The sequence below is a fragment of the Lampris incognitus genome, chromosome 17, assembly GCF_029633865.1.
Source record: "Lampris incognitus isolate fLamInc1 chromosome 17, fLamInc1.hap2, whole genome shotgun sequence".
Classification (NCBI taxonomy): Eukaryota; Metazoa; Chordata; class Actinopteri; order Lampriformes; family Lampridae; genus Lampris; species Lampris incognitus.
Window position 1 is genome coordinate 30,691,925 of NC_079227.1, and position 19,925 is coordinate 30,711,849.

Consider the following 19,925-nt stretch of genomic DNA (forward strand, 5'->3'; position numbering starts at 1 on the left):
CTGTCAAATATGTAAGGCAACAGAGACTCAATGGCTTTACTGTTGCGCACAGTCGCGACACAGACCGATCATGCTTACTGTTGAGCTTAGTCACCCCGGAAAGGCTCATTCTGAGCCAGGAAAACCCCTGAAAATTGCTGTTTATTCCACAAAATGTTTACCGGGTTCGGTTATCGCAACAGTTTTTTTCACAGCGTTAATTTTAACTTTTATGCTTTTTGTTTCCCAATCACTGCAGGATTTAAAAATAACATCTCATGTCCTTGAGAGGAGGAATTGTGAATTGAGGAATTTTATACAGCCGTCATCATCCTCGGCTTTACTCAGTTTTGTTTAAAACACTCTTCCATCTTCCTCTTGTCAAGTCAAGTCAATTTTACTTGAATTGCCCAACATCACAAATTACAAATTTGCCTCAGTGGGCTTAGTCGTGAGCTTGGGGGATTGGGAGGGGCCTTACAAGTGGAATAGGGCCTCCCTTCATCTAAATCCGGCACGGATTGTAGCTTTGTCATCACTGTTTTGTCCTGACAATAAAAACTTGATACTAAAAAGACAACGTCTGAAATATATCCAGTTGATTAGTGTAATTCAAGACCGCTGAAACCTCATATTTACTTCGGTTGAACTTTAGAAGTCAATTTCACACATAACGAGGACTGGATTTAGTCCTCCATCTCTTAAGTGTAGTTGTGTGATGAAGGGATCTCTTCACAGCCAGTAGGAACAGGAGAAATGATTATACACACCAAAGATATTCACATGGACCTATGGCACGTGAGTCTTGTATCAGGACTGGTTTAAGATTTTTTCAACGCTATCCTTTAAGTGAGGTTCAGGTTACACACATTTTTAAAATGTGTTTAAAAATCAGGTCTGATCATGTACACTGCTCAAAAAAATAAAGGGAACACATAAGCAATGCAATGAAGTCAATCACACTCTTGAGATATCAACCTGTCCAGTTAGGAAGCAACACTGATTTGTGAATCAATTTCACCTGTTGGTAAATTGTCTAATTTCCAAAAGGTGGAAATTAGACAATTTGCAAGACAACCCCTATAAAAGGAATGGATTTGCAGGTGGTGGCCACAGACAATTTGCCTGTCCTCATCTTTTCTGGCCGATCTTTGGTTAGTTTTTCATTTTGCTAGTGCCCTCACCACTAGAGGTGGCATGAGGCGGTATCTGCAACCTACAGAAGTTGCTCAGGTAGTGCAGCTCATCCAGGATGGCACATCAATGCATGCTGTGGCAAGAAGATTTGATGTGTCTCCCAGTACAGTGTCCAGAGCATGGAGGAGGTACCAGGAGACAGGCCAGTACACCAGGAGACGTGGAGGGGGCCGCAGGAGGACAACAACCCCGCAGCAGGACCGCTATCTGGTCCTTTGTGCAAGGAGGAACAGGAGGAGCACTGCCGGAGGCCCACAAAACGACCTTCAACAGGCCACTAATGTGCAGGTTTCTGCTCAAACAGAATGCATGAGGATGGTATGAGGGCCCGACGTCCACAATTGGGCCCTGTGCTCACAGCCCAACACCGTGCAGCCCGATTGACCTTTGCCAGAGAACATCTTGGTTGGCAGATTCGCCATTGGCGCCCTGTGCTCTTCACAGATGAGAGCAGGTTCAAACTGAACACATGTGACAGACGTGAGAGAGTCTGGAGACGCTGTGGAGAACGTTCTGCTGCCTGCAACATCCTCCAGCATGACCGGTTTGGCGGTGAGTCAGTGATGGTCTGGGGAGGCATATCCTTGGGAGGGCCGCACAGACCTCTACGTGCTAGCCAGAGGTACCATGACTGCCATTAGGTACCGGGATGAGATCCTCAGACCCATTGTCAGACCATATGCTGGTGCAGTGGGCCCTGGGTTCCTGCTCATGCATGACAATGCTCGTCCTCATGTGGCCAGAGTGTGTCAGCAGTTCCTGTATGTTAAGGGCATTGATGCTATGGACTGGCCTGCACGTTCCCCAGACCTGAATCCAATCGAGCACCTCTGGGACATCATGTCTCGTACCATCCGCCAACGCGATGTCGCACCAGACTGTCCAGGAGTTGACCGATGCCCTGATCCAGGTCTGGGAGGAGATCCCTCAGGAGACCATCCGTCGTCTCATCAGGAGCATGCCCAGACGTTGTGGGAAGTGCATACAGGCACGTGGAGGCCACACACACTACTGAGCCTCATTTTGAATCGTCTTGGAAGAATTTCCACATAAGTTGGATCAGCCTATGTTCTCATTTTCCACTTTGATTTTGAGTATGATTCTGAATCCAGACCTTAATGGGCTAATAATTTTGATTTCCATTGATCATTCTTAGGTTATTTTGCTCTAAACACATTCCTCTGTCTAATGAATAAAGATTTTCAGCTGAAATATTTCATTCATCGAGGTCTATATTGTGTTTTTAGGTGTTCCCTTTATTTTTTTGAGCAGTGTACATCCAGATACTGAGACTATTGCATGACAAAAATGTCAGCCACAGCACTCAGTGGCAGAGGAGATGAAACGGAACCCTTCAGGGTTCACAATGGAGTCAAGCAGGACTGTGTTATTGCTCCTACCCTGTTCTCCATTTTCATTTCTGCTATCCTCTATCTTATGGGTAAACACCTGCCACAAGGAGTCAGAATCATGTACAGAACTGACGGACAACTCCTGAACATCAACAGATTCAGGGCTAAAAGCAGAACCACCACCATATCCATCTTGGAGCTGCAGTATGCCGATGACAATGCCCTTGTGGCCCGTTCAGAAGAGGACCTACAGTGCATTCTGGATGCTTTTGCCAAGGCATACAAGCAGCTTGGTCTGGCCCTTAACATAAAAAAGACCTAGATCCTCTACCCGCCACCACCCAACACAAATAACCCTGCTCCACCCCCAACTATCTATGTTGACAAAACCAGACTGGAAAATGTGGACCACTTTACATACCTTGGAAGCCTCCTATCCTCCAAAGCTAATATTGATGAGGAAATACACCACCGACTCAGCTGTGCCAGTGGGGTTTTCTCAAGACTGAGGAAAAGGGTCTTTGAAAACCGCGACCTCCAGGCCAGAACGAAAATTCTGGTCTACAAAGCGGTAGTGTTGCCCACCCTACTGTACGGATCAGAATCCTGGACCACATACAGCAGGCACCTGAAGGCATTAGAGGCACATCATCAGAGGTGCCTTTGAAAAATCCTCAAGATCACCTGGAAAGATAGACGCACCAACACCAGCGTCCTGGAGGAGGCTAACATTCCCGCCATCACTGCCACCATTGCCCAACACCAGCTCAGATGGACTGGCCATGTCATCCGTATGCCTGACTCTCGCCTTCCAAAACAAGTCCTATACTCCCAGCTTCTCACAGGACAACGTGCCCCGGGTGGTCAAAAGAAAATGTATAAGGATAACATCCAATCGAACATCAAAAAATGCCACATAGACCCTAAGTCCTGGGAGGACACAGCAACCAACAGGGCGACCTGGAGAAAACTTGTCCGGGAAGGAGCTGCACTTTATAATAATGATCTCCGACATGCTGCAGAAGACAAGCGCAGACTCAGAAAGGAGGGAGTTTCCACCAAAAAGGCCCAAACCAATCCCACAATTACCACCGCCCACCCCTGCCCACACTACACCAAAATATGCGGCTCCAGGATTGGCCTCTTCGCCCACCTGAAGACCCACAAGGACCAAGAAGGAGGACAGTCATACTCGACCCCGAGTGACCGCCGATGATGATGACATGGCAGCTGCTGCCATTGGTGTATGAATGTGTGTGTGAATGAGACTATTGTAAAGCGCTTTGGGTACCATTGGGTGCAGAAAACAGCTATAAGTGCAGTCTATTTACCATTGTGTGAACAGATTCCTAGTATTACTTTTTTTTCAAATTACATTGGCGATCGTATTTTGATTCCGATTCTTCCTGTGTTCATTTTCAGATTACCAACTATGGCTGCGGGAAGCTTGTGAGACTCCTCGTCATCATCTCTGATGACAACAAATTGAAGATCACGCTGCCTGGAGGCATACCGGAGTCCGTTGACGAGCTCACTGAGGAGGTGAAGGCTGCTTGTCAAATACAAGGAAAGTTCCATTTACAGTACAAAGAACTTGCATTTAATGAGTTCGTGAATTTGACCTCAACCGCAGACATTGCAGATCTTAGCATAATCAATGTGATTTCATTGGAGAACATTGATTCAGTGACCCCCATCCTCGCACCACCTGCCTCTCACCTTTCTGTACTTGTGGAGGACTGCATCTTTACGTCAGTGATGATCCTCAAGAATCCCTGATAACCTCTGGGACTGTATCAGCATGCCACTCTTCAGGGTCTGCATCTTAATCCTCAAGGCCAGCAGCATCACAGCCTGTGTCCGCGAGAACTCAACTCTGGCCTAAAGAGTTCACCATTCCACGTTTCTCTTATGACACAGAAGTTCAGCTGGAGAAGGGGAATATGGAGTACATTGCGAACAAAAAGATGTTGCCTGTCAGTTCAAGGATGAAATCAGACATATTGGCTAAACTATCAGAAGAAATCTACAAGTTTAAAGCTTACCCAGATGATCTTCAATTTAGTGCAGTGGCATTGGTGAAAGCACATCCCTGTCTGAAAGAACCTGGGTCCTACAGTGACTGTGCAGGGTGGAAGCGCAACTTAAAAGTCAAGATTGGCAACTACCACACCATGCTGAAGACCCATGGGTGCCCAGAATTGTCCGTTAATTCACTGAAGGCCAAACCAAAGGATGATGCCTACCCAGCCAAGAAGGTTAAAAAGCCGAGGAAGGCTGAAGCCAACTTCTACCCATCGATTCCAGCTGGTGAGACACCAGATAGCCTCGAGAAGGAATAACAGCTTCTCCGGACGGAGGTGAAGAAGCGAAACAACGACCTGATTATAAGGCAGAAAATGGACCGGACGTTCGCATACAGGAGGCAGGAAGTAGTGGACAAAAAGCCACGGGCTGAAGAGTACCTGGAAAGGTGGCCTGCCATGTTCCAACTTGATGAGGTTTGAAAAATGCATAACCCCAATTCCCTTCATACATGCATGTCATACTTGCCTGTAGAGGAGTCCACACACATTTTAGTAGCCTACTTGCCTTATGCCCTGTGGGAAGTTGATTATTAATAATAAATAATAATTCACATGAATCACATGATCTTACACTGCTCAATTCCAAAAGCCAGGAGGCGGGGGGTAAGAGGGGACAAGGAGGGTGATACGGCACAAATTTAGACAAATGTATCGGCTATATTTCCTGCATTTTGGTTTGTCAAACACATGCCTAATTAGACTGTCCTGTCTTTGCACTGTCCTGTCTTGTCTGATCTTCCCTCAGATCAATGACGAGTTCCTCAGGATCACAACAGTTCCCCTGCACTCACGCTTCCTGTCACAGCTGGACAGGCACTCTGAAAACCTGCTCACCAGCTTCAAAGAGAAGGGAGGTGCCACAGGAAGAAAGATGATCGAAACAATGAAGATCTTGGACCAGGTGCAGCATACGCCCATTTCACGCCACGGCCATCTTGGATTAAAAAAAAAAAAAAACAAGTGGTGGGAACTTAGCCATGCCCCCTTCTTACTCAATCGGGAATCAATGCAGCCGGAGCCAGCAGCAAACATGGTTTGGACTACCAACCTCGAGCACCTACCGTCATTTACCACAAATGACATTGAAAAATTGGCAGAGAAGGGGCATCGGATCCCAAGGGATGTACTGCTAAAAGGATATACCAATTGGATAGAGGGCTACATCTTTGTTATTGAAGGTAAGCTAGCGTTTGTTATGGTTGTGTTGACAACGTTATCAGGATAGCCGATGTGACACCGTCCGATCAAACACTTTCCGCTGTAGCTTGTTAAGTTACTAAGTTAAGGTACACTGTATTTGTTGATAAACTTGCTAACCTTTTGTGCTGTCATACGATTTTACAGTCAGGCCGAGTGAGACAGGCATTGCTGTCAGGGCAAGGGCATATCGCTCAATGAGGAAGAATGAGCCGCCTTACCATGTGCAGGTAGTTGGTTAGTAGCCAGGCAAAGTTCAGACATACCTTCAGGAGAACACTTCCATGATGTTTGGTAACACTATGATCTAGTGCTTCCTAAATGCACACTATTTTTTCCCAAGTCCTTGTTAACCCAAACAACATTCTGTCAACATTCAACATGCTTTTAGTTTGAGGATAATAATTAAAGCCTATTCATGACTTCATCCATGATTCTTTCTCTGTTACCAGGTTGATTTTCCATCAGAAGGCGCATTCTTCGGGCAGTCGACATGTAATTGCCAAGCAGGACAGGGCCACTGCAACCATCAGATAGGGTTGTTGTACGTACTTGCACATTACATCAAAAAAGGTTGCAAAGCTGTGCCACCCACAGTCAGCAAGACCTCGCTGCCACAGACATGGCATGTTCCATCTCGGGCCTTGGGCTTTACACCACAACCTGTGAATACACTCAAAGTATGCAAATTGAAGCCACCCACAGATAAGATGCCCCCAAATAAGTACAAAAGAAGTAGTGATGCCATCAGGCCCAATGTATATTGCCCCGTTCCACTCCCCCTACCAAGCGACCAATTTGCACTTGACCTCCAAAAGAACCTTGCTGCCATTGGAAGTAACAGCCAGATGTTAAAGGTACTGCAGGCATCGAGCAGACATCCAGCAAAAAAGGTTGAAACTAAATATGGAGACCTGCCCCTTGGCTCAGTATTGACCTACCAAACACTTAACCTGCCCACCACTAGTGATGACCCCCACTCAGGGCTCGAAATTCATTTTGTCCCAATGTCCCGGGGACCATAAAAAAATCCTACTGGGACACAAATATATTTTGTCTGGGACAATTCCGGGACAGTGAAAAAAATGTCAAAGTAAACTTCGAAATAGGTGTTATTTGCAAAGTCATTAATTATGAGTATCTAGACGTTACTTTGTCGTTTGAATAATTTAATAAAAACGTGTGAATGGCGAAACTACAGAAGGCTTACGTTCTTGCGGCACCTCACGATAGGGCAGTCAATCGCCTGTTCGTGCAAATCATGGAATGCATTCTACGTCATCCACTCTGCCAGTGGCTGCTGCTTGACTGGCGCCAATGCAACATTCATAGAGCCAGAGCGGTAGACCATCATCAAAGACAGTTAAAAGAAGAAGAAGAAGAAGTCCGCGGTGGTGTAGCGGTCTAACCATCGGCTTTGTGTCGATGCAGTTGCCCACTGGGGACCGGGGTTCGCGCCTCGGTCTAGTCAGATCCGACTATGGCCGGACTCGATGAAGCAGCGATAATCGGCAACGCTGTCTTCGGGAGGGAGGCGGAGTCAGCTTGTGTTCGTCACATGACTGCGTCTCTGTGTGTCGGAAAAAGCAGTGGTTCGGCCTGGAGTCGTCTCGTCATGAAGGTGGCGAGGCGAATCCTTCGAGACTGCCGACCGGAGAGATGCAGTTGGCGAACGCTTACAGTACGAGGGTGGGCTTTCGAATTAAAATAGGGATCGATTGGCCACTAAACTGGGAGAAAAAGGGGAAAATGAGAAATAAATTTATATAAAAAAAAAATAAAGACAGAAATGCTGAGGTGGTTGAATAAACAACCCCCTGACGCAAGCCCCAATACTGCCGACTCCCGAAACTAATATTCATACGTTCAATAAAAGAATAAGTATTTTAAACTTATATGGTGGACCAGAGTCCATGGTGTGATGATTATGTGACAAAAAAAAGGATCAAATTATATGTATTCTGCATAATTGGGGGGGGGGGGGGGCGCGACAAGAATTAAAATTTGGGACACTGTTGGTTATATCTGGGACAATACAAAGTAGAATTCGGGACAGTTGTGGGACACTGACGAAAAAAGTTAATTTCGAGCCCTGCCCCCACTCTCCATTTCCACTGCCACCACAACCATCAAACTATGCCACAGCTCTCAACAGGAATGAGAGCATCTATTACGGTGGCATGGCTGTCACCCACCCTGATGCTGAGGCACTGGAGGTCGAGACAAGGGGGCAGAGCACAAGTAAGACCTGGCACCGTGTCCGCGCCCAGCGTCTTGACATCATCAGACTTCAAGAGTATAGTCTCAAGGTAAGACTGGACCAATGGCTATTTATTTCACAACAAATTTCAGTACCCTGTAGTGAATAAAACATCTTTCTAATACTACATATGTTGTGATGTATACATTCTGAAGTTGCTTTACCCCTCTGCCCCCAATATCTCAAGGGTGGCAGACTTCGAGACTCTGGCAGCCAGAATGCAGAGACCGAAGAGGACTGTACAGACACAGGCCATGATGAGAGGAATTGAGTTGGAGCCCGTTGCAGCTATACAGTATGAGGAAGTAACTGGACACTCGGTCTCCACTTGCGGTTTCGCCATCAACCCCAACGCCCCACATTTGGGTGCCTCCCCTGACCGAAAGGTGGTGGATGACTCCAGTCAGCTTCAGCGACTGCTGGAAATCAAGTGTCCTGATGTGGACAGCTTTGTGGAGTGCAAGTACCTTTCTCTAAGACCAGATGGATCTTTTGCTCTCAAACACAGCCATGGCTACAACAATCAGATGATGGGACAAATGGGAATCACAGGGATGATGTGGTGTGACTTTTTTGTGAAGTGCTGAGATGACTACCACCTGGAGCAAATCTACTTTGATGCGGAGGAATGGGAGAATAGGAAAACTAAGCTGGATCTTTTCTTTTTTGAGTACTTTCTGCCTCTCCTGTGCCAGTGAGGAGAGACACACACACACACACACAGGGCTGTATTCAAAGAAGCTGTTTAATCACAATAAAATAAAAAATAAGATACATTTCATTTTTATACTGTACATTCAATATTTATACATTAGATTGTCCCATCTACAATATTTTCATTCTTTGTCCTTTAACTTTAACAAAACCGTTGGTTCATTTTAAACTAAAATATGTTTGGTCAACTGTCATTCTGTTGTAGCAATAAACTGGAACTCGCTACCAACTCAAATCATCAATTGTTTACTAAACTAAGATAGTGATTGCTCATCTCAAGGTGTGGGCTAAGAAAAATCAGACTGTACTGAAATGAAGTTAAATATGTTTCAATCTATCTAAGGTTTGTGTGCACTATTTTCTTGTCAGCTGAATTTAACAAAGGTTTAAAACAGTGGTCCCTGAAAATTTGTTAGGAGAGCACACACAGTCCACAGTTGGTTGACTGTTCCACTTAGTGAAAGGGGTATGACTCCATCAAAAATGTGGTACTCCTTTATGCGTCTTATTGACCGTTCCAACGTGTATTCTCAAGCCAGCAATACTCTGTGAGTCTGTGAGCTCATCACAGCCTAACTGTCCACTTGGGCCTAAAAATGCAGGGATGACAAGTTTTACATCCATTTCATCGAGCAGGTCTTTGATAAGGAAGCCCTTATCGGCCATGACCTCATCACCTGACTCTAAGAGGTCCAGAACACCTGTCCTCTTAGTTATCTCCTTATCAGAAATACATCCTGTGTATAGATTACTTACCAGGCTAACTGACCCTGAGGGAGTGATCCCAATTAGGGATTTCAGTGTAGTGTTACTTTTATAAAGGGAGTATGTCATGGTGTTCAAAACCTTTGAACTAGCTGTCTCGAAGCGGATCTCTGTGCAGTCTAGTATCACTCTTGTGTTTGGGTAGAATTCCCTGAATACTGGTGGCATTAACTCGTCTACGGCTGCTCTACTAGGCCATATTGGGAGGGTCTCTAACATAAAGAACACATAGTTGGCCCACATCGTACAGTTCCTGCTGACTGTGGCCGGCGACACATTGAATCGTACAGATAAATCCAGAGCAAAAAAGCCCTGCCTCACACGGCACAAGAACAGGAAAAACTGATCAATCAGCGAGAAATGCTCTGCATGGAAGCCAGACACAGAAATGCGTTCTAGGTTATGGCTGTTCCTTTGCATTTGAACCCATCGCACCATGGACTTTGTAGTAGGCTGTAAAGCTAGGAAGAGTGCTTTGAGGGTGTAGTAATCCTTAAAACCAATGTAAAACCTGAGCTGCTGAGGAACGATCCAAATCCTCTTGACAGCAGTCAACTAACTGATGACTTCACCAAACGCACTGCCATAACAGAAAAAAGATTGCTCCAAACCACCAATTTGCTGGTGAATTTCATTGTGAAAGATATTTGACCTTTAGCTGCACTACATGGACAAGAGTTCATAGACCTACTGCCTTTTTTGAACCTGGCTACAATGTCCCACCTTACGAAACACCGTTGAATACTATTAAACACCACTATTGACAGCCAGGATCAAAGAGCAAAAGTTGTGATGGAACAGGACTATGATTGTGAGTAGGATTACAGGCTAGATCTTGCCTGAGTTTTGTTTTTATCAAGTGTTTCTCCCGACATTTCGGTTTTTCTTCTTTAGCATTTAAATGGGAGTTTTATCACATGTAAGTTATTGTTGGATACACTGACGCAGCTGAGTTGCAACCTGTTGTTGTTTTTACTTGTTTCTGTTCTGTGTAAATGATGTGTATGAGCTGTCTGTTGTCAGCATATACTTTAAGTTTTGCTAATACAGATTGTCACTTGTTGCAAAGCAGTCCCTTCTCTTGTGGTTTTATTCATGTCATCAGCGATTAGTCAATGTCGACTGAACTTTCATCACAAAACAGCCGCCTTTAAAAAAAATCTGAAGTCATGCAACCCCCTGACACACACACACACACACAAACATGCCTGTTCACCCATTCATCCTTTCCCCCACATACCTTAACGTCATGTTCCTGCAGGTGTCCTCCTCTGGCTTGCAGGTAGTTAAAAGAGGTCCTCAGAGGGGAGCGGTCTCTCCAGCATGAGGATCAGCTCTTGGTCCACTTCAAACCATTCATGCAGGGTCACCGCTGCACTCTTCCCCCTCACTCCTGAGTGACCTGCAAGGAGCAGCAGTGCCACTTCCAGAGGAATCTCACTAAACTTTTCCCCTTCTTGAGTCTGAAAGACACAAAGAGTTTTAATGAGGTTGCTGAGAACCGCCACAGGTTAAGGATTTTAACATAACCCAGGTCAACTTACCTTTATAAGGATTAATTAAAGAATAATGAAGGATAAAGATGTTTTGATTTTAAGTATGTAGATAATGCACTGTGCACTACTGCTTCTGATGAAAAAAAAACTAAAGTTTCAAAAGATACTGACATTTCAAAGAGTTTTTGCTGACGAAAAAAAAAAATCACTCACTATTGTGAAGCTGTCCACTTTTTCCTTGGGAATGTGTAAGGCCACCTTCAGGACACACACACACATTAGTCAGTTTAGACTGGATTTTTAACCAAAGTGTTGTGTATGTGTAAAGCGCACGTGTTTTGGCATGAGGAATATAGACAGGGAGACAAGCAGCAGCAGTAAATAAATGAAGAGATTAATGCTCATTATGAAAATGAACTAGCACTCGGGTCTGTCATTTTTTAAACTTTGTAAATTGGCACGGGACATCTAAAAGGTTGCCGACCCCTGCAGTAGTGATCCATCAAGTGTGGAAATACTTCACTAAATATGAAACCTGTACAACTGTCTCAAAAAATTCAATTCCTTACTGGAATACAACAAAATTACAAATGCCATGCACACTAATCTGAAAAAACATCCTCTAACGCTAGCTGCCGAGGAACGATCCAAATCCTCTCGACAGCAGTCACTTAATTGGTGACTTCACCAAACGCCCTGCCATAACAGAAAAAAGACGGCTCCAAATCACCAGTTTGCTGGTCAATTTCATTGTGAAAGATATTAGACCTTTAGCTGCAGTACATGGAGAAGGCTTCATAGATCTACTGCCTTTTTTGAACCTGGCTATGATGTCCCATCTTACAACACGCCGTTGAACACTATTAAACCAGGGTTCGTGCACGTTTCAACAGGTTAGGTTTAAGACTTTTTAATACCTTTTTTAAGACCACTTTGAATAAAATATAAGACCTATTTCTCGGCAAAAAAGAATGAAGGAAAATTACTATGAAAGAATAAAAAGTCCGAGAATTACTTACAAAGTAAATTTATTAATGTTCAACAAGAACAACTTCATATTCCATCAGAACAATTCTTTCAATGAACATGCAGTAAAAAACAACTACAGTACAGGCACCTCCTACAGACCACAGATTTTGTGTGGGAGTATGAATGAAGTTTGAGGACAGTTGGTGTGCGTTTACATCTGCCAGTCACACACAGCCACAAATTTTATAGAATACTGAGTGTCTGTCTGTGTGTGTGTGTCTGTCTGACACTTTTCCCGACATTTCAATTTTTCTTTTATCACACTTGAATGGGAAGTTATTGTTGCATACATTGACGCAGCGAAGTTGCAACCTGTTGTTTCTACTTGTTTCTGTTCTGTGTAAATGATGTGTGTGAGCTGTCTGTTGTCAGCATATAATACATTAACACCAGAGCGACCAGGATTTCACTCCTACCTAACACGACCATGGGCTTTCAAATTGACGGCTGGGTTTTAAACTCTATATTCTGTCAAGATAAATACTCAGTTGAGATATTAATGCAGTTAGTATGTCTGTTAGCCGCTGTCCAACGCCTGTAAACACTGCAACACGTCGGTGCATCTGAAACGGCGTCTGTAACCAGACATGTTGGCAATAATCAAAAATCATATTTAGACCACTTCTCTGCACTGGAGAACACTAGTTTTTTTTTTCTAGGACAGAGCAATGAACTTCGTGAAGGAAATGATGTGACCACACACGTCATAAAGAGTGACATGATAAGAACGATCACGCGCAAATTACGACGGGCCATTTTGACCACTCATAGTAATTTTAGATAGATCTTATAACTTTTTCATTTTTGTGTGCAATTAATCTAAAACTAATTTTAAATGCAAATGTAGGAGAATTCAGGGAGCGGCAGATCTGTACTTTGAAAATACAAAAACAGCCATAATGACCATCTTGGTCATTCTAGTGTTAAGTTTTATGAATCCAGATTGTCGCTTGTTGCAAAGCAGTCCCTTCTCCCATAGTTTTATTCATGATGTCATCAGCGATTTGTCAACGTCGACTCGACATTCATCACAAAACAGCCGACTTTAAAAAAAAATCTGAAGTCATGCAACCCCTACACAAACACACAAAGTTGCACCACAAACATGCCTGGCCATCCATCCATTCCCACCCCCCCACCCCCATCTACCTCAACATCACGCTCCTAAAGGCGTCTTCCTCTGGCTTGCAAGTACTTAAAGAGGTCCTCAGAGGGGAACAGTCTCTCTAGCATCAGGATCAACTCTTGCTCCACTTCAAACCATTCATCAGGGTCACCGCTGCACTCTTCCCCATCACTCCTGAGTGACCTGCAAGTAGCAGCACCACCACCACCACCACCATTAAAAACTCAAAACTTTTCCCCATCTGAAGACTGAAAGAGACAGAGTTGTAATGAGCTTGCTGAGAACCGCCACAGGTTAAGGATTTTAACATAACCTAAGTCAAGTTACCATTATAAGGATTAATTAAAAGAATAATGAGAGATCGAGACGTTTTGATTTTAAGTATGCAGTTAATGCACTGGGCACTTCTGCTTCTGATAAAAGAAAAACTAAAGAGTTTCAAAAGATTTCAAGAGCTTTAGGGGACAAAAAAAAGGTCACCATTGTGAAGCTGTCCACCTTTTCTTTGGAAATGTGTAAGGTCACCTTCAGGACAGACACACAACACTGCTTAAAAATACTGAATCTAAACTGTATAATGTGTGTGAGTGTGTAAAGCGCAAGTCTTTTGGTATGAGGAGTCTGGACGGGGAGACAAGCAGCAGCAGTAAATAAATAGATTAATGCACATTATGCAAATGAGCTGGCACTCAAGGTCCATGACTTTCTTTTTTTTTTCCTTTGTTAAGTGGCAAGGGACATCCAAAAGTTTAGCGACCCCTGTAGTAGTGGTCCATCCAAGTGTCATGCACACATCTGTAAAAGCATCCTCTAACGCTAGCTGCTGAGGAACGATCCAAATCCTCTCGACACCAGTCAATTGGCGACTTCACCAAACGCCCTGCCATAACAGGCCATAACAAGACGGCTCCAAATCACCAATTTGCTGGTGAATGTCATTGTGAAAGATATTAGATCTTTAGCTGCAGTACATGAAGAAGGCCTCATAGACCTACTGCCTTTTTTGAACCTGGCTACTATGTCCTATCTTACAACACGCCGTTGAACACTATTAAACACCACTACGACAGCCAGGATCAGAGCAAAAACTGACTGAGCAGGACTATGACTGTGAGTAGGCTTACAGGCTAGATCTTGCCCGAGTTTTGTTTTCTTTAAGTATTTTTCCCAAAATATCAATTTTTCTTTTTTCGCACTTTAATGGGAGTTGTACCACATACACTCACCGGCCACTTTATTAGGCACACCTGTCCAACTGCTCTTTAACGCAAATTTCTAATCAGCCAATCACATGGCAGCAACTCAATGCATTTAGGCATGTAGACATGGTCAAGACGATCTGCTGCAGTTCAAACCGAGCATCAGAATGGGGAAGAAAGGTGATTTAAGTGACTTTGAACGTGGCATGGTTGTTGGTGCCAGACGGGCTGGTCTGAGTATTTCAGAAACTGCTGATCTACTGGGATTTTCACGCACAACCATCTCTAGGGTTTACAGAGAATGGTCCGAAAAAGAGAAAATATCCAGTGAGCGGCAGTTCTGTGGGCGAAAATGCCTTGTTGATGCCAGAGGTCAGAGGAGAATGGCCAGACTGCTTCGAGCTGATAGAAAGGCAACAGTAACTCAAATAACCACTCATTACAACCGAGGTATGCAGAAGAGCATCTCTGAACGCACAACACGTCGAACCTTGAAGCAGATGGGCTACAGCAGCAGAAGACCACACCGGGTGCCACTCCTGTCAGCTAAGAACAGGAAACTGAGGCTACAATTCGCACAGGCTCACCAAAATTGGACAATAGAAGATTGGAAAAACGTTGCCTGGTCTGATGAGTCTCGATTTCTGCTGCGACATTCAGATGGTAGGGTCAGAATTTGGCGTCAACAACATGAAAGCATGGATCCATCCTGCCTTGTATCAACGGTTCAGGCTGGTGGTGTAATGGTGTGGGGGATATTTTCTTGGCACACTTTGGGCCCCTTAGTACCAATTGAGCATCGTGTCAACGCCACAGCCTACCTGAGTATTGTTGCTGACCATGTCCATCCCTTTATGACCACAGTGTTTCCATCTTCTGATGGCTACTTCCAGCAGGATAACGCCCCATATCATAAAGCTCGAATCATCTCAGACTGGTTTCTTGAACATGACAATGAGTTCACTGTACTCAAATGGCCTCCACAGTCACCAGATCTCAATCCAATAGAGCACCTTTGGGATGTGGTGGACCGGGAGATTCGCATCATGGATGTGCAGCCGACAAATCTGCAGCAACTGCGTGATGCTATCATGTCAATATGGACCAAACTCTCTGAGGAATGTTTCCAGTACCTTGTTGAATCTATGCCACGAAGGATTAAGGCAGTTCTGAAGGCAAAACGGGGTCCAACCCGGTACTAACAAGGTGTACCTAATAAAGTGGCCAGTGAGTGTATGTTATGCTGCATATAATGATGCAGCTGAATTACAACCTGTTGTTTTTTGTTGTTTTTTCTACTTGTTTCTGTTCTGTGTAAATGATATGTATGAGTTGTCTGTTGTCAGCATATAGTTTAGTTTTACTAATACAGATTGTCACTTGTTGCAAAGCAGTCCCTTCTCCCGTGGTTTTATTCATGACGTCATAAGCGATTAGTCAATGTCAACTCGGCTTTTATCACAGAACAGTCCCCTTTAAAAAAAAAATCTGAAGTCATGCAACCCCTAACACACACACACACACACACACACACACAAACAGCTGCATCACAAACATACCTGCCCACCTATCCATCCATCCTTTCCCCCATGTACCTTAGTATCCTGCTCCTCTGACTTGCAGGTAGTTAAAGAGGTCTTCAGAGGGGAGCGGTCTCTCCAGCACCAGGATCAACTCTTGCTCCAATTCAAACCATTCGTTCAGGGTCACCGCTGCATGCTTCCCCCTCACTCCTGAGTGAACTGCAAGGAGCAGCAGCACTACTTCCAAGGGAAACTCAAACTTTTCCGCATCTTGAGTGTGAAAGACACAAAGAGTTGTAATGAGGTTGCTGAGAACCGCCGCAGGTTAAGGATTTTAAAATAACCTAAGTCAACTTACCTTTATAAGGATTAATTAAAGAATAATGAAAGATAAGGATGTTTTGATTTTAAGTATGCAGTTAATGCACTGTGCACTACTGCTTCTGATGAAAGAAAAACCGAGGTTACAAAAGATATCGACATCTCCAGAGCTATTGGGGACGAAAAAAAAAGTCACTTACCATTGCGAAGCTGTCCACTTTGTCCTTGGGAATGTGTAAGGCCACCTACAGGACACACACAAACACACACACATGCCCGTGCAACACTTAGGTTAAAAATCCCGAGTCTAAACTGAATAACGTGTGTGTGTGTGTGTGTGTGTAAAGCGAAAGTGTTTTGGCATGAGGAATCTGGACGGGGAGACAAGCAGCAGCAGTAAATGAATAAATAAATAAGATTAATGCTCATTATGAACAAGAACGCCCACTCGTGTCTGTGACTTTTTTTTTTCACTTTGGGAAGTGGCACGGGACATCTAAAAGTTTGCTGACCCCTGCAGTAGCGGTCCATCCAGTGTGTGGAAATACTTCACTAAAGATGAAACCTGTACTACTGTCACTTGCAAAACAATGAAGTGCTTTCTGGAATACAACAAAAGTACAAGTGCCATACACACTCACCTGAAAAAGCATCCTCTAATGCTAGCTGCTGAGGAACAATCCAAACCCTCTTGACACCAGTCGACTGGCTACTTCACCAAACGCCCTGCCATAACAGGCCATAACAAGATGGCTCCAAATCACCAATTTGCTGGTGAATTTCATTATGAGACATATTTGACCTTTAGCTGCAGTACATTAGAGAAAGCTTCATAGACCTACTGGTTTTTTTTAACCTGGCTACAATGTCCCATCCTACAACACGCCGTTGAACACTATTAAACACCACTATGACAGCCAGGATCAAAGAGCAAAAACTGACTGAGCAGGATTATGACTGTGAGTAGGCTTACAGGCTAGATCTTGCCTGAGTTTAGTTTACCTCAAGTGTTTTCCCTGACATTTCAACTTTTCTTTTTTCGTACATTAATGGGCGTTTTACCACATGTAAGTTATTGCTGCATACATTGATGCAGTTGAGTTGCAACCTGTTGTTTTTTCGTTGTTTCTGTTCTGTATAAATGATGTGTATGAGCTGTCTGTTGTCAGTATATGCATTACATTTTGCTAATAGGTTTTCACTTGTTGCAAAGCAGTCCCTTCTCCTGTGTTGTTATTTATGATGTGAATAAAACCACAAGAAATTTGAATTTCATCAGCGATTAGTCAATGTTGACTCGATTTTCATCACAAAAGTCGACTTTGAAAAAATCTGAAGTCATGCAACCCCTAACAGACACACAAAAAAGTTGCACCAACATGCCTGCCCACCCATCCATCCACCCCCCCCCCCCATCTACCTTAACATCATGCTCCTGCAGGTGTCTTCCTCTGGCTTGCAGGTAGTTAAAAGAGGTCCTCAGAGGAGAGCATTCTTGTGCCACTTCAAACCATTCATGCAGGGTCACCGCTGCACTCTTCCCCATCACTCCTGAGTTACCTGCAAGGAGCAGCAGCATCACTTCCAGGGGAAACTCAAACTTTTCCCCATCTAGAGTTTGAAAGACACAAAGAGCTGTAATGAGGTTGCTGAGAACCGCTTCAGGTTAAGGATTTTAACAAAAGCTAAGTCAACTTAAAATTATAAGGATTAATTAAAGAATAATGAGAGATATGTTTTTTATTTTAACTATGCAGTTAATGCACTGGGCACTACTGCTTCTGATAAAAAACTAAGAAGTTTCAAAAGATATTGACATTTCAAGAGCTTTTGGGGAAAAAAACAATGTCACCATTGTGAAGGTGTCCACCTTTTCTTTGGGAATTTGTAAGGCCACCTTCAGGACGGACACACAACACCTGTAGTTAAATTATATGCTTTACATTTCTGGTCAAATCTGAATGTCCGACACCTTTTATAACAGAACACAAGCCGTTTTCTGTACAATCGCTACCTATTTCGTAAGTGTAGGGTCACCGAAATGTGATTTATAACGATTAACTTATTCCCACGTGTATTACAAAAAGATTTGAAATGGGCCATTTGAGACTACTGCCATTATGTAGACCAGTGACAGACCTTAGTCGGTATGCAGATATTGGATCGTCGACAGCAGAATGGTCGCCAGAAACTACAGTTATTTTCCTGCAGCTGCACTGCTTTCACACTGCCCAAAAAAACCCGCTAACATGCGCCAATTTACACTGACCAAAGGCGGACATGAGCGGGGTTTTGCCAGTGTGAAAGCAGTAACATGTCCATTTACATTACTGCCACGTGGTAATTAATCAGAGCCTCTGAATAGCACACAGCTTTGCATACCAACACGGCCGAATGGGTCTCCATGTTAACTGTTCCAATAGATTTGATCATTCCAACGCATGCCAGGCTAACCACATGCATACAAACCTGTTGTCACTCAACAAGTCAAACAGACTGACGAATGGATGACGTTGCTGACTAGTGAGCCACTATTGCAGCAGTGTCAACCAGCACTTGCTACCATCAACGTTACCGTTGGCCTAACATGACATTTAACATCCTGTGACTTCACAACTATATTATTCATAACTGCCTGGTTTACTACTAACAAAAGACGTGGGATGAGTATTAATCTTAACAATACGACTGGCTATTTCTCCCAAATTTACTGATTACACTGCGGCCGTAACCACGTGTCACGTTTTCCTGCGTAGTGGCTGCTTAACTTGCTCACATACTCAAAACTCTGCGGCCTGCGTCTTTTACAAACACAAGGCGAAACAAAGAACAGCTCAACACCACATTAGCCAACATCTTACACAATGTGTTAATTACCTCGTCTACTGTATCTGTGGCGAACAAATCCATATTGTACGCGGTCAAAATATGCTTAGTTTATTTCGTTCGTAAAACGCGCTTACCGAAATAGAAGCCATCTTGTAGATGGTCCCAGGCACGTTCGCAAGCCCCCCCCCCCCCACACACACACACACACACACACGGGACGTCGTTTTTAAGGCCCAGTTGTCCTCCATATGGGAACAGGCCTGAATACAGCGGCATGTACAGTAAGAGAGATATGAGCAAAAACGCCACGTCAACACAAATGAACTGCTGGGTCTCAATTACACAGAAGCTCGCCCAACGGTAAAATGGCTGCCGGGGCCTGTGTGGGACATGACGCGCGGAACATGGCGCCATGCTTGCCGGACAAAAGAAAGGTTTTGGCCAGTGTCTGTGGCCAGCCCCTCGCTTACAAACCTAACGTTACGTTTCCCAAGTTAAGTGGCGAAGACACGTTCAAGTCGGCGACATAAAAAAAACAGCCATTTTAGCTATCCACATACACACAAGTTGTCTTCACTCCAGTTGGTAACACGTGTTAAGGCCGGTATTAGCTGCTAAGTAGGCGTTATAACCTGATATAAGAAAAATTATGTCCCACAGAATACCACACAAAACAGCTTGCGTTGACTTGTGTGCACATTACATTAAGTCGCAACGTTATTTCTCAATCAGCAATATTCGGAAACTTTACATCTGGATAAAAATAAAGTTACCGTCCGCGGTGGCGTAGCGGTCTAAGCGTCGGCTTGGTGTCGATGCAGTTGCCCACTGGGGACTGGGGTTCGCGCCCC